The sequence below is a fragment of the Mustela erminea genome, chromosome 1 (genome assembly GCF_009829155.1).
Source record: "Mustela erminea isolate mMusErm1 chromosome 1, mMusErm1.Pri, whole genome shotgun sequence".
NCBI lineage: Eukaryota > Metazoa > Chordata > Mammalia > Carnivora > Mustelidae > Mustela > Mustela erminea.
In genome coordinates, this window is record NC_045614.1 from 60694372 (window position 1) to 60708813 (window position 14442).

Here is a 14442-nt window from a genome sequence, read left to right on the forward strand (position 1 = left end):
CGGGTATCTTGCTCTCTTGGATGCAGGTGTAAATGAGATTGTTCTCCGTAGTCTCTTTCTGATGGTTCCTTCCGAGCATGTAGGAGTGCCACTAATTTGTGCATATTGATTTTGTTCCTTGCAAGTTCTTGAATTTATTAGTTCGATTTGCCTTAAGCTCAATCTGCCAGTTATTTGACCAGCAGCATGGGTTTATTTGGGAAGAGCAGAGAATGGCAGTCTGGGCTGAGCAAGCTACAGTCCCATCACAGGCAAGTGCGAGAAACAAAGGAGAGGAACATTATTTCATGGAGGAGGAAGAAGTTGGGAGGGGTGCTTGGAAGGAAAGTCCCCTGGAGAAAGGCAGGGTGATGGAGAATTCTCACCAGCTGAGCTGCAAAGCTCCTACAAAAAGTCATCAGGAGATGAACCTCCAGCTTCCCTTGTGGGGCCTGGAATTGGTGAGTCTCTCCTGTGGGGGATTGCAATGTGGGGTCTGTAATGGGCACTGAGCACCAGGCGCCCCCTTCCAGCCTCCCCTTTTGGCATCCCCAGTCCACTTTACTCGGGCTTCCCTTCCTGCTTTTTGCACAGTTCTAACCAGCTTGTGGTGGAACGTTGTGGAAAACTGGAATTCCAAATCCACTGCTTCTACTGCACCTGAGATACAGGGGCCCATGATTTAATCCTCCCACGAGTCTCTTGCTAACATGTGTCCTCTCCATGTTGGGTGACCTGGATCTGGGAGGGCTTGGCCTCCATCCCAAAGTCTGATGTCCTCTCTGCTTCCGTGTCGTCGTGCTAACATGGATGTTTGGAAGAGTCATTTCCTCTGCGGTGATTTCAAAGTGCAGTCAGCTTCTTATAGCAGCACAAATACGTGCTGTCTTCACACTCAGATTCCCCAGCCGTCATTTCTTTACCACGTTTGCCACTTCACACGGGATGCTTCAGTGTGTTTGACTCCACACCAGGACAATGTCCTGCAGAACCACCACATAACCTGAAATGAGGAGATCGTTACAGAACCCATCCAAGGGTTAGTGTTAGGGACCAGGGACATGGCAGGACTGACCTGAAGACCCCATGGAGAGCTGTCTGGGTGGCTGAGTTGACAGTGTAGGTGAGGGTGAGTGTCTGGCTCTGGCTTTGTGTCCAGGAGTCAGCTCTGTGTGGGTGTGTCCTCAGCTGGGCATGCAGATTTCTGCTCCTCTGAATCCTTTCCGCAGTTCCAAACGGCAGAGTTTTCCTTCTGGGCGGCAGGCTGAGTCCTCTGGGATTGCCCAGGTGTCCCCAAATTGTAGGGCATCTACTGCAAGGCCTTTGGGGTCAGAATCCTGAGAACCAAACCAAAGGTTATGGTTAGGGCCCACCACATGGCAAGCCCGATCTGCCAGCACTCTGTCCATCTTTCTGGGGGGGGGGGGGCAGTCGAGGGATTGGTTCAGGTTGAGTGTCAAGCTCCAGGTTTGCATCCAGGGGCCTGCTGAATATGGGGGTGTCCAGAGGTGGGAATGCAGATTTCAGTTCCTCTGAATCCTTTCTGGAGTTCCAAATGGCATGGTTTCTTTCGGGGTGCCAGGGTGAGTCCTATGGTGTTCCTCACTGTCCCCAATCTCTGAGGCTTTGGAGCCAGGCCTTTGGGGACAGACCTCTCAGGACAGAATCTAGGCTTAAGAGTTTGTGCCTATGGGCATGGCTGCACTGATCTGAAAGCACTGTGGTGAGGATCACGGGGGTCTGAGTTGAGAACATGGTTCAGGATCAGTATCAAGGTCTGGGTTTGTGTCCAGGGGACCGCTGAGTGTGGGGGTGGTCTCAGATGTCCAAGCCGATTTCCCCTACTCTGAATCCTTTCCAGCATTCCAAATAGCCTGGTTTCCTTCTGGGTGGCAAGCTGAAATCTCTGGGATTTCTCAGGTCTTGCCCTTGCCCTTGCAAGGGCAAGATACTTTTTACAGTAAAAGAATTCACCAGATGAGCTGAACAGCAGAAAAGACACAGCTCAGGAGTAAATCAGTGAACAGGAATATCATGCCAAAAACTTCTTTAAGAACACACTACAGAGCAAGGGAAGATAGGAGAGAAAGCTGAGATATAAAGGACAAACCCTCCAACTTTCCAACATCATTCCCTACTTGTTTATTTCCATTGCTGTCAGCTCCTTCCCAGCCAAAAATAAGTCACCTGAGCCAGCCTTTTTTCTTCCTGAGTTTGGGGCACGCAAAGCCCACCAGAGGGGCCAAGGGCACCCCTGTACCTGCTGAGCTGAGCCCCAACAGTGAGCAGGTACCAGCCTGGCCCTCTGGTACTCCGTGGTCTGTGGCAGTCCTTCCTTCTGGACCCTGCTTTGCTGCTCTTCCTTCCCTAACCCTGGTCTCAAACTAGGGATTGCTCCTGGAGGAGGAACCCAGGAAGATGAGGCTCAGGAGGGCCTCCCTGCCTGGAATCTCCGTGTGGGGAGTGCACAGCCAACGGATTTTGCCCAGGGACTTGCAAAATGCAGAGAGGCAGATTTCTTTTCTCTCTTTCTCTCTCTCTCTCTAGCCTCATACCAATCAGGAGTTCTTAGAACTTTCTTCAGTGACTTCTAGGTGTAGCTTGGCCACTGTTTCCACAGAAAGGCCACTTGAGCATGATCAAGCACACGTATAAGCAATTACATTTTTTTAAAAAACAACAAGCCAATGCACACAGACCTTTGACAGCAGCACAGGACGCTCAAGGGACTGGAGTCCCTACCTTGGGCAGTAGTGGTAGAGGCCGGGTTCTGCCACACAGGTCCCTAGACCTTTGGCAGTTTCCACGATTGCAAATCCAGACATGCAGAATCCTGAGGGACAACCTACTAACTGCAAAAGAGCAAAAATTCATAAGGATTCAGAGAGTGGAAATCCATTTGTACTGGAAAAGAAAGAAGCAGGCTTGTTGTGAATCCAGCAGGGAGGACAGGCATAGATAAAGGCTGCTGTATGAGTCACGGAAACTATTGTTTCTCAAGGGTCATGCTGTCTCTGTAAAATGCTATGAGGACTCTCTCTTAGGGAACTCCTGCTTTCCTACCAGTGACGCCCCCAGATTCTGCTTTGCTAGTCCCATGGACTCCTGGGGATACCCAGTTGATAAGCTACGCTGTTCTCAGGACAACACTTGCTAATGGACTGAATGTTTGTGTCTTGTCCCAATTCAGATGTTGAAGCCCTAACCCTCAAGGAGTGCCGTCAGGAGGTATGGGCTTTGAGAGGTGATGAGGTCATGAGATTGGAACCCTTGTGAATGAGATAAAACCCCTCCGAGAAAAGACCTGAGAGATTGTTCTGCCAGCTGTCAGCCATGCAAGGTTACAACAGGAATATGGGCATCTATAGATAATGAAGCAGTCTCTTGCTAGATATCAGATCTCCCAGGATCTTGCTTTGGACTTCTCAGCCTCTAGAACTGAAAGGAATAGTACATGTTTTGCTGTTTCAGCCACCCAGTCTGTCATCATTTGTTGCAGCAGCCTGAACTGAATAAGGCAGAGCCCAAGTCCTGGTTAATCCCTGCTTCTACTCATTTCCCCTCAGAAAGAGCTTCTAATCCAGAACTGACCTCTGCTTTCCATACACGTGCTTCAGACTCCTTCTGTGAGAGCCCAGACTTTGTAAAAGACTCCTCCCTCATAGCAACCAGCATTCTGTGACTCCTGAGGAATGTCCTCCCTGACTGTCCTGAGTCAATCAATCTGATTTTGATTCTAGAGTCCCAGGATCAAGCCCTGCATCAGGCTCCCAGCTTCATGGGGAGTCCGCTTCTCCCTCTGACCGTCTCCCCTCTCATGCTCTCTCACTCTCTCTCTCTCTCAAATAAATAAATAAAAGTCTTTTAAAAATCTGATTTTAACAGACCATAAGCTTGTTCTTGCTGGTCTTTGGAAGATTAGGCATTAGCCCTTCTGAGAAAGTTCTGAATGGCTGCATCATGAAGGGGTGAACTGTGTCCCCAAAGTCTCTTTCTGCTGCCTTCTAATCACAGATGCTGAGACAAATCCTCCCAGGTGCTGGTTTTTCAAAGCACTTAATGCTTTGGCTTTGAAGTTCCTCACTTGTCAGTTCTGCTTTAGTCAGTTTGTGACAAAACAGCCAATTGGTGGTGGATGCAAAGTGCACTGATAAAGTTAATATCAGGGAACAATTTTTTGAGTGTCAAGAATGTGCATGTGTGTGCACACACATATCCATGTGCTAAGCATTATGGTAAATGTCTGACAAGAACTAAAACATCAAAAATTCAGGATACCCCATTAGCTGATATTTTTATTATTCCTACATCATAAACTATGAAAAACAGGGTCAGAGAATAAGAAGTGGCAAAAAGAATCAAGATTTGAGGCAGTTCGATTTCACAGCCAGCCTTGGTCAATAAGCATGTACACCTGTGTCTAGTTTCAGCTCTCTGTAACCTTGCCATAACCTTGGATAAGCCATTCATCTCTCAAGTTCAGGTTCTTGGTCCAAAGAGGGAAGGGGCACAGGTTGAGTACCTCCAGTGGACTTCCTGGCAGGCTTGTTCATCCAAGCATTCCTGTTTCAGTTTGAGTAATTGAATCCAGTCTTTGTTTTACCGAAGGCCAAGCTTGTCCAGTGTGTCCATGCCACGAGCCAACAGCATTTGTCCATGCCATGTAACAACTGAGCAACATTCATAGGAATGGGGGAGGAAAAGATGTCCATAGGTGTTGACAGATGTTCTGCATGGAGGGACAGGAGCTGGGGCCATCACCTGCTGTTTCTAGTGGCCTTCTCTGTCGAGTTAAAATAAATGGCAATTATTTGCAATGACAGGGATGAAAGTAGAGGGTATTATGCCAAGCGAAATAAGTCAGTCAGAGAAAGACAATTATCATATGATCTCACTCATATGTGGAGCTTAAGAAACAAAACAGAATCATAGGGGAAGAAAGGAAAAAAATAAAACAAGATGAAGTCAAAGAGGGAGACAAACCAGAAGAGGCTTTTAAAAAAAAGAGATTTTTATTTACTTATTTGACAAACAGAGATCACAAGTAGGCAGAGAGGCAGGAAGAGAGAGAGAGGAGGACGCAGACTCCCCAGGGAGCAGAGCACCTGATGCGGGGCTCGATCCCAGGACCCCGAGATCATAACGTGAGTTGAAGGCAGAGGCTTTAACCCACTGAGCCAGCCAGGAACCCCTCAGAAGAGACTCTTAATCACAGGAAACAAACTGAGGGTTCTTGGAGGGGAGGGGGATGGGTGGATGGCGTAACTGGGTGATGGACATTAAGGAAGGCATGTGATACAGTGAGCACTGGGTGTTATAAAAGACTGCTGAATCACTAACCTGTATGTCTGAAACTAGTAATTGTAATTAAATTAAAATTTTCTTTAAAAATAATTTTAAACTAAAGTAACAATCAAATAATGATCAGAGTTATCCAGCAGGGAGTATCAGATCTAGATGTCAGTTAAATTTAAGGGGCTTGCCGAAGTTTAGGAGAGTCACACTAGGTCATTTTCTTGTGTGGGGAAGTCTTCAGGGGCAGTTCCAAAGACAAAGATTATTAATATTTCTCCTTCCCCCATTCCTCCTAGAGCCAAAGATGTTTCCTCCACTCACTCACTGGCCCTGTATGTAGGTGTTGCTTTCTCTCTACCAATCACAAAATCAGTGAGTAGCTATAACTTCACCTTTTCCAATATCCCCCTACCCCCGGCCTTTTGTTTTTAATGGCCATGGGCAACAGAGACAAAGACATTTTTTAAAAACTTACAGAGATCTATTATGCTCTACTACCTTGGCCCGCATGGGCCACTGCAAAGGGATTCTGCGAACTGTGTACTCAGATGAGTGGTCATTATCTTCAAAAAGGCAGGGGCTGTGATAGACATAGGAACTGAAAGACCCCTCTCCCCTTGCTAAAGGCTTGTTTAAGTAACCTGATGTCCCCACAGACCCCCTCTCCCCTTGCTGAAGGCTTGATTGTCCCCATAGCCGGATGGCAACATATACCAGGATGTCTATTGTCTGTGATCACCCGGTCTGTCAAGAGAAAAGACAAATGAGGAATAGAGTGTACCTGGGACTTTCCAGAGTGCTGAGCCAAGGCCCACCAGAACAAACCATTGTGTCCTTGCCTTAAACCCAGTGCCTGACAATGCTTGATTTAAATTTACCAATCAGATTCCTGTAACCAAGCATCTGCTTCTGTAAGCTCGCTTCCCGCCACCCCAACCCTGCCCTATATAATCTGCTCCCCAACCTAGCCCAGCGCGCTCAGCCCACAAAGGCTGATGCGTCCGCAGGCGCCTGTGTAACCAATAAACCTCCTGCAACTTGCATCCAGTGGAGGCTTGGTGTCCGCTTCTTGGGTGCGGATCGAGGGTCTTTCATTTGGAGGTCCCACCGAGATCTCTTGGAATCCCACCCAAGACCCCGGCCAATCCCCACCGGGAGGTAAGCTGGCCAGCATCTGTGTCTCTGTCTCTCTGTTTGTCTGTTTTTATGTTCTTGCGCTGCAACCTTTCAGCAACTACGTAGTTGATCTGTGTTTGTGGGCAGCGGGAGAAGGAGTTGACGAACTCGGACTTCTCCCCTGCCACCCCGGGGGACGCCTCGGGGGTCTGTGAGTTAGGAGGAAACCTCTGTGCTCCTCCTGACCGTCTGTGAGTCAGGAAGGATCCTCCTGACCGTCTGAATCAGTTAGCTGTTTTTGTCTCCTATGTCTAATGTCTAAATTGTCCTATTAATGTCTTTAAATGTGGTTATATGTTCCTTACACTGGTCATAAAGGTTACATTTTGTTTAAAGGGAGGGTGTCTAACCTGTTTGAATCTGAGGAATGCCTGACTGTATGAATGTTTGTGTGGCTCCACCGCCTTCGGCTATGGAGTCTGAGTGGGCTGCACCCTGAGTCTCGCGGAGCGTCATACGGCATAACGGTCATCTACTCCATGGAGTAGCCTGGTCCGGGGTTTATACGGATAGACCTTAGCTAAGAAGCTCCTAAGTTCCCGCGAGGGACGCGAGCAGGACAGCATCTGAAAGGTCCCCCTCCCCTTGTCTGCAACATCGTACATATTGGGAGGGAATATAAGAGATAGGTATTAAGAGCTAAAACCAGATTCAATGAGTCAGCTAGTAAATTTCCTCCTGACATATTGGATGATAATTATGTAAATAAGCCTTCTTTTGTAATCCCAGGTTGCTGGGCCATCCCTAGCAAAGGGGACTCTGACTTTATTTCTCTCTGCTTCTCCTAATAGATGTGGGAGCTTCTCCCTTACTCACTTCCTGTGTTGATGGCTATAACTGGAGCCAACTGGGGTTGGTCTGACTCGAGACAGAGACTATAGGGAATATTCCCAAGCAGCTGCCGAAATTCTTTGTTTCGGGGAGGTTTCCCTGTGTTCTCTGGCCTGACTTGGACTGCCTAACCCCTCCCCCCTGGCTAATGAAAAAGCATGGCATCTGCTCCTCTGTTGGGGCTTAGGAGCTCCAAAACTGGGAATCCTTTCTCTGCCTCCTGGCAGCACTTTGTTTCTTCTGTTTCCCTCTTCTCCTATTTCTGTACCAACGTGTGTGCAGCCTGCATGACTGGCCTCTAGATCCTGCACCACAGCTCCTTCTCTCTTCACTGTCAAGGAGCAAGAAGAGCACCCCCTGGACCTAACACCCCCTCACTCCAGATCTTCCCAACCATGTCTCAGGTAAACATTCAAAGTGGAGTGGGTCCAGATGGAACGTAAATCAATGTTGGAACTAAGTTAAGTTTGTTGATTTAATTAAAATAAGACCTGTCTTTTAAGTTATCAGCAGTAAATGTGAAACTTCGAAGTTTACTGAAGGTCAAATAAACTCATGTTATTTATTAAAATTTGTTAGCAAAGAAATAACTAAACTGATGGTTAATTGTCTATCTCAAAGTTCTAATGGGTAATTGCTGAAGTAGCTTTCAAAGTCTTTGATAATCTAAAAGCTTTAAAGTTTTGCTTGGATGACAAATGAAATTAAATTATGGACATCTAGGTCTTAACCAAGCAGGATAAAATGCTAGGTCATTAATTACTGGATATAGGTTTGTGCTTTTGACTTCTTACTGCAAAGAAACTAAGAGTATTTAAATCTGTTGGTAAACTTGTTTGCCACTTAACTGATTCATAAATTTACCACCTGAAGAATTCTGTTGTAACAGTTCACAATTGGTTGATACTTAGTCTTCACTAGAGATTAAGGGGTTTCTAAGAGTATCAAATTCTGCTTAGTGTAACTAAGACTGATGGAAATAAGGGAAACTCTATAGAAAAATAGATAATAAGTAAGAAAGATTTAAGGAATGGGAATACATTTTGTTAAAGGTAAAGGAAGGTAATTTTATCCTAAATGAGATGGTTACTTGGAAAGAAATGGCTTAGGACAAGATCTGAATGCAAAGAAAAGTTATAAAAGGTTTATGAAGGGTCTTTCTAAAATTCTCTGTTCAAAGGATAAAATTTTCTTAGATTAATTGATCTCCTGTTACGAGAATGTAAATGATTTTCTCTTTGCCTGCCCAGAAAACCAGTTTCTATGCTTTGTTTTATCAGGTATTTAACATCCCTATTATATTTAGGCATGTGCTTCAAAACTTTCTAAGATCTTAGCAAACGTTGACAAGATTTAAATTGTAAATCTCTTTGACTCAGGCTTTTCCCTGAATATGAAGTTGCTCATGAAATACTACTGAACCGATGATAAACCTTGGATTACATTTGGGAAAATACTATAACTATTCTAGAGATTCTACGCACTTCCTAAAGTTTTAATGTTTTGAGAGATCATCGCTTGATACTGTAATTATGGAAATGTTATGTATCACAAAAATAACCTGATTTCCTTGCAGCTAAATTGTAAACTCCCGTGTCTCTTTAGCTTTAACCATATCCATTCTGAGTTTTTGTCATTTATAATTGTTTTAATTCTCTTATAAAATGAGTTTTATCTTCAAGGAGATTCCTATAAAGGACTTTCAGGACAAATACAGATATTTGATATACTTGAAAATCCTAAAACTTGAAATGGGTAAAAATTTCCAAAACTGACTAAAGCCGCATTCACCAGATTTGGTAACACGGGACTAAATAAACTAAAAAAAATATATAATGTTATATCTCTTAATGTTTTGTCTTACTTTAAACATTGCTGGTTCTCTCTAATGTTTGCTCTTCCAGACTAGGGATACTTCCTCCTAGTTATCTGTAACTTATAGAGATGTAAAAGTGCTCATTTATAAAAGAGCTCAAAGCATTCAAGCTTTTCTCTCTATCTGAACCCTCTGAAACCAAAAGGTCTCAGTAAGTAAGCATTCTTCCATGGCAATCAGTCATTTGCATAAGTTCAATAAGAATCTGTTCTCCTTGTAACAGGAAAGAATTGGAAACACGGGTTATTTTACCAAGGCTTTGACTGGAATGTCATATTTGAAAAGACTCGGATATGACCAGACAGTTTAAAGGAACTAAGGTTGACTTTATAAAACCTGGAGCCATAAAGCCCCTTGGGACTGTTGGCCTGATACCTTGCTTACAGAGTTCCCAGCAGCCTCACCAGGTGAGTAAAGAATGTCACTCCTTGGTAGGTGCGAACTCAGAAGAGGAATTCGCCCACTGAGAAATTCGCCCAAATCGACAGGTATTGCAGGCATGCCTGATGGCCAGTACAGGGCTTGGCTTCTGGCCCGGAGAGGCTACCAAAAGTTCAACCTAGAGATTCCTTATTAAAAGTTCCAGCAAAGCAGATGCTAAAAGATCTATTGATCACACTCATTGTTCTTGCTGAGCTTATGTAAATAATAGGCCAAGTTTGTTAAAACTGAACTTGTTTCACAAGTAAATTAGTCCTGATTTGGCTATCTCTGTAAATGAGGGTTATTTTAGAGAGAAAAATTCTGTTTTAGTAAAACACCTTTATGGATGTTAAATTCTAGATTTGATTGTCTTTAAATGTTTGTTTACCTAAGCTAAACAATTTGAGGTAAACTTTAGAGAAGTTGTACAATAGCTTCTTTAGTCAATCTTATTATTTTGTGGGGATATTAGCAGACCCCACGACACATGATTAAACAACTGGAATAATGAAATTGCCTAAAAGCCAGCATACCGCACTCTTCTCCCACTTGACAATGATCCTCTGTAATCAGGATATTGTTAAGGTTGGACCACTCTTCTTATTGGTTTCATCCCTTAGTCATATTTATCTAGAGGCCACCTCCATTGAGGTGCAATTGCAAACAGATGCTTTAGCAAAACCTAAAACAGCCCTCATAAAAGAGCCTCAAAGCTCACTATGGGACAGTCCCTAACTGTAATAATGTCACATCAGGTCCAGATTTGTCTTAGTAGCCAAAGGCCACCAATGGATGATGGAGGCCGACTTATTAAATACTGGGCTACACTAACAGAGATGCCAGAAATAAAACTTAAAATTTGTCAAACTTTAAACCTAGTTACCTGTATGCCTGAACCTGACCACTGTACTTCTTTCTCTATAGAGCAAAAATGTTCAGAGATTATTAATCTAGCTTATTCTATATGGCCAGGTTTAAGATGCCCCTGTTAAAATTACGAATGACAGTTGGTTTTCTGATGAAAACAGTTTTCATAGAAAGAAGAAGAAAAGTTAGGTGTACCATAGTGCTCACTAGCACTTTGCAATTGCCAAAGCCTAAGAATTAACATTTATACTGACTCCAAATATCCCTTCCTGGTACCACATGCCCATGGAGCTATTTGGAAGGAAAGGGGATTTTCCTGGAATCATGGGCACATTACTAAAACCATTACAACTCCTGCTAATCTCCCCAACTTAAAACAGAGATGAACACGATCTGTTTTTAAATGGTATGATCACTTAGCATCCATTTTTGTTCCATCTGCGGGACCAGGGGATGTCATGTGGCATGTAGAAGTCCTTAATAAATATACTACAAAGGCACTCAATAATTCACTAAATAGCATCTCCCAGCTTAATACCGAAGTGTCACAGATACGCAAGGCAGTCCTACAAAATAGGATGGCCTTAGATGTCCTGACAGCAGCCCAGGGTAGCACATGTGCAATTATCAAGACAGAATGTTGTGTGTACATCCCAGACTATCACAAAAATGTCACAGGACTAATAAAAGATATGAATACCCAAATTAAGGCCTACAAGATCCTTCTCTCTCTCTCAGTAAATGGTTAAGTTCCTGGTTTGAAGGAGGACTATGGCCGAATCTCCTTTTCGGGCTTCTCATTCTTATCGCCTTATTAACCTTAATATGTTGCTTTGTTCCATGTTTCTCTACTTGGTGCTGAGACTCCATTGCTACAATGACTATACCACGACAGACGATCCTTGTTGCACACAAGGACACCTCTTTACTGTCAGCGCTGGATTCAACTACCTCCACCTTTCGAAACTCCCTTATACATTCCTACCCTGATCAATATTGACCCCAGTAAGTAGGGACAGCTCTACGCCCCTATTCAGCACGAAGAAGTTATAGAAGATGAGACCTTCCACCTTCAACCACCTTAAAAATTTAAGGGTCAAGATTGTTCAGGGGGGAATAAAGGAGCAGAAGGCTGGCTGAGGACAAAGCAAAAGCTGGTGCCTTGCATCCCCCCTTCACCCGCTCCCCTCCATATGTGTAGCATTCCTCAGACACCCCTGACTGCCATAAAATGATAAATAGTTGACTTGCTGAGATCACAATCCTGCAGGACAGGAGCCTCCCTTGGTTTGCAAATGTCCTTGAGATTACAACAAAGAAGTTACCTTATCAATAGCCCAATTTTCAATCAGCCCTTGTATCTTAAATAAACTCGTACAGTTTATAAAAGATCACTTTTCAGTAATCCAGACAATGATGCTGACAGAGCAATATCAACTAATTAAACAGACCGGCTCTCAAACTGACTTACTTCATGAACAAAGCGAATGGATATAAGATTCTATCCATGATAAAGAAAAAGGGGGGAATGAAAGACCCCTCTCCCCTTGCTAAAGGCTTGTTTAAGTAACCTGATGTCCCCACAGCACCCCCTCTCCCCTTGCTGAAGGCTTGATTGTCCCCATAGCCGGATGGCAACATATACCAGAATGTCTATTGTCTGTGATCACCCGGTCTGTCAAGAGAAAAGACAAATAAGGAATAGAGTGTACCTGGGACTTTCCAGAGTGCTGAGCCAAGGCCCACCAGAACAAACCGTTGTGTCCTTGCCTTAAACCCAGTGCCTGACAATACTTGATTTAAATTTACCAATCAGATTCCTGTAACCAAGCATCTGCTTCTGTAAGCTCGCTTCCCGCCACCCCAACCCTGCCCTATATAATCTGCTCCCCAACCTAGCCCAGCGCGCTCAGCCCACAAAAGCTGATGCGTCCGCAGGCGCCTGTGTAACCAATAAATCTCTTGCAACTTGCATCCAGTGGAGGCTTGGTGTCCGCTTCTTGGGTTCGGATCGAGGGTCTTTCAGAACCAAAAAAGCAAGAGTTAATGGACCATCAGAATAATGGAGTACCAACACTTTTTCGTCCTTGGCTTGAATCCTCAAGGTCCAGTGTCTCAACAGAATTTTCATTTTGGTCTCATCTGACTCACTTGTCCACCCCTGGGCCAGTTGGCAGTTACACTGAGAACTGGAAATTTTCCTTAGAAGAGAAAAAGAGTATTTGTCAGGTAAACCCAGAAAATGTCCATTATAGGAAGTTAGGCCTTTTGTCATGGTACTCCATTAGCACCCTCCTGACTGTTAAAGAAAAAAAAATTTGTGACACCCATTAAAGACAGTAAGGAAGATTTTATTCAAGGGATGATACTACGATGGGATTTTATTTTATAGTATGGGAGAGAAATATGGCTCAGCTCAGACAAATGGAGATTTATAGCTAAAGAGCATGGTGGAGGTCACTGAATGTAAAATTAAGATGGAACATCAAGGGTAAGGATGAAGGGATTCTGGCTAAACCATCTGGACAGTAATATTGTTGAAGGAAGGCTAGGGTCATAAACTATTGAGAGCAGGGGATAAGGAATTTTTTTAAAAGACTTATTAATACATTTTAGAGAGAGGGAGCAGGGGTAGGGGTCGAGGGAGAGGGAAAGAGAATTTTAATCAGACTCTTCACTGAGCATAGAGCCTGAGGTGAGGCTTAATCTCAGGACCGTGAGATCATGACCAGAGCAGAAACCAAGAGTCAAACGTTCAACCAACTGCACCAACCAGGTGCCCTGGGAATAAGGGATTTGATCAGATATTAAGCGTTGTAGATACTGAAGCACTTGGGTGGCTCAGTTGGTTAACTCTCTGGCTTTGGCTTAGGTCATGATCTGATCCCAGGATCAAGCCTGGCATTGGGCTTGCTGCTCAGTGGGGAGTCTGGTTCTCTCTCTCCCTCTGCTACTCCCCCTGCTCATGCTCTCTCTCTGTCAAAATAAATAAATCTTAAAAAAAAAAGAGTGGTAAGATACCAGGGGTGAGAGATAAGGAATTTGATCAGATATCAAGAGTAGGATAGGAGATTGCTGAAAAATTGAAGAAGCAGGTTTCTTGCTAAAACTGGGCTAAGTGGGCAGAGCCTGAGGTCAAGGCTGGACAGAAAGAGGACTCAGAGGAAGTTGACTCAAGTCTGGTCAAGGAGAAAATCTTCATCATCCATGACCATTGTATTTTCTGCAGTCACACATTTTACTAATTCTTTTATCAGACATTCAGTGAACAAGAAACATAAACACAGCAGCAATAATATAACAAATGTAAGCGCTCTATCAGAGACAAAGGCAGTATAGGAATCCACCTCATCAGATTTAGAATATGCATGACTCCATGACTGAATTACTACCACTGCTTGACTTTACTGTTGAGATTAAGATGGAGTACAGAGGATCAGAGGGAAGGGAGGGAAAACTGAATGGGAGTCCTCAGAAAGGGAGACAAACCATGAGGCACCTTTAACTATAGGAAACAAACTGAGGGTTGCTGGCGGGGGAGGGGAGTGGGAGACATGGAGTAACTGGGTGATAGGCATTAAGGAGGACACGTGATGTGATGAGCACCAGGCGTTATCCATAACTGATGAGTTACTAAATTCTCTAAAACCAATGATGTACTATCTAATGGCTAATTGAATTTAAATACCTAAAAAAGACACCAAAAAAAATAAAAGATGTAGCATAACTCACAATATCCTTTGAGTGGAAGAATGTGCGGACTTTCCACACCTCTGCTGGCCAAGCCCAATGGCTAGTAGCCACATATGGCTAATGAATTGTGATCACTGAGCCAGCTATGTTCTAGTAACTACCCATTTACCCAACATAACAGATAAAAGAAGGTAAAAGGCTTCTAAGGAGACTGGTTATTTATATTTTGAACCACATCTTGGCAGGTATAACTTGCAACTTGTGCTTAGTGGTAAGATTTCTGATATTTACTTTCTCCTTCC

At 44.0% G+C, this 14442-nt stretch overlaps 2 long non-coding RNA genes across 3 annotated transcripts; both read right to left on the reverse strand.

Moving 5' to 3' along the window:
• Positions 1–1005: 1005 nt before the first annotated feature.
• LOC116591477 lies at positions 1006–3925 on the reverse strand. The gene is made up of 3 exons (XR_004286033.1): positions 3867–3925; positions 2722–2831; positions 1006–1316 (listed from the first exon to the last, which is right to left on the reverse strand). It is a non-coding gene; the product is annotated as an uncharacterized LOC116591477 (long non-coding RNA).
• Positions 3926–4507: 582 nt separating this feature from the next.
• On the reverse strand, positions 4508–14222 carry LOC116591418. 2 transcript variants are annotated; one of them, XR_004286004.1, is made up of 3 exons: positions 14180–14222; positions 5750–5854; positions 4508–4762 (listed from the first exon to the last, which is right to left on the reverse strand). It is a non-coding gene; the product is annotated as an uncharacterized LOC116591418 (long non-coding RNA). The 2 variants fall into 2 exon arrangements; XR_004286013.1 differs by lacking the exon at positions 14180–14222 and adding an exon at positions 12477–12817 and having other exon boundaries at positions 5750–5872.
• Between the last annotated feature and the right edge of the window lie 220 nt (positions 14223–14442).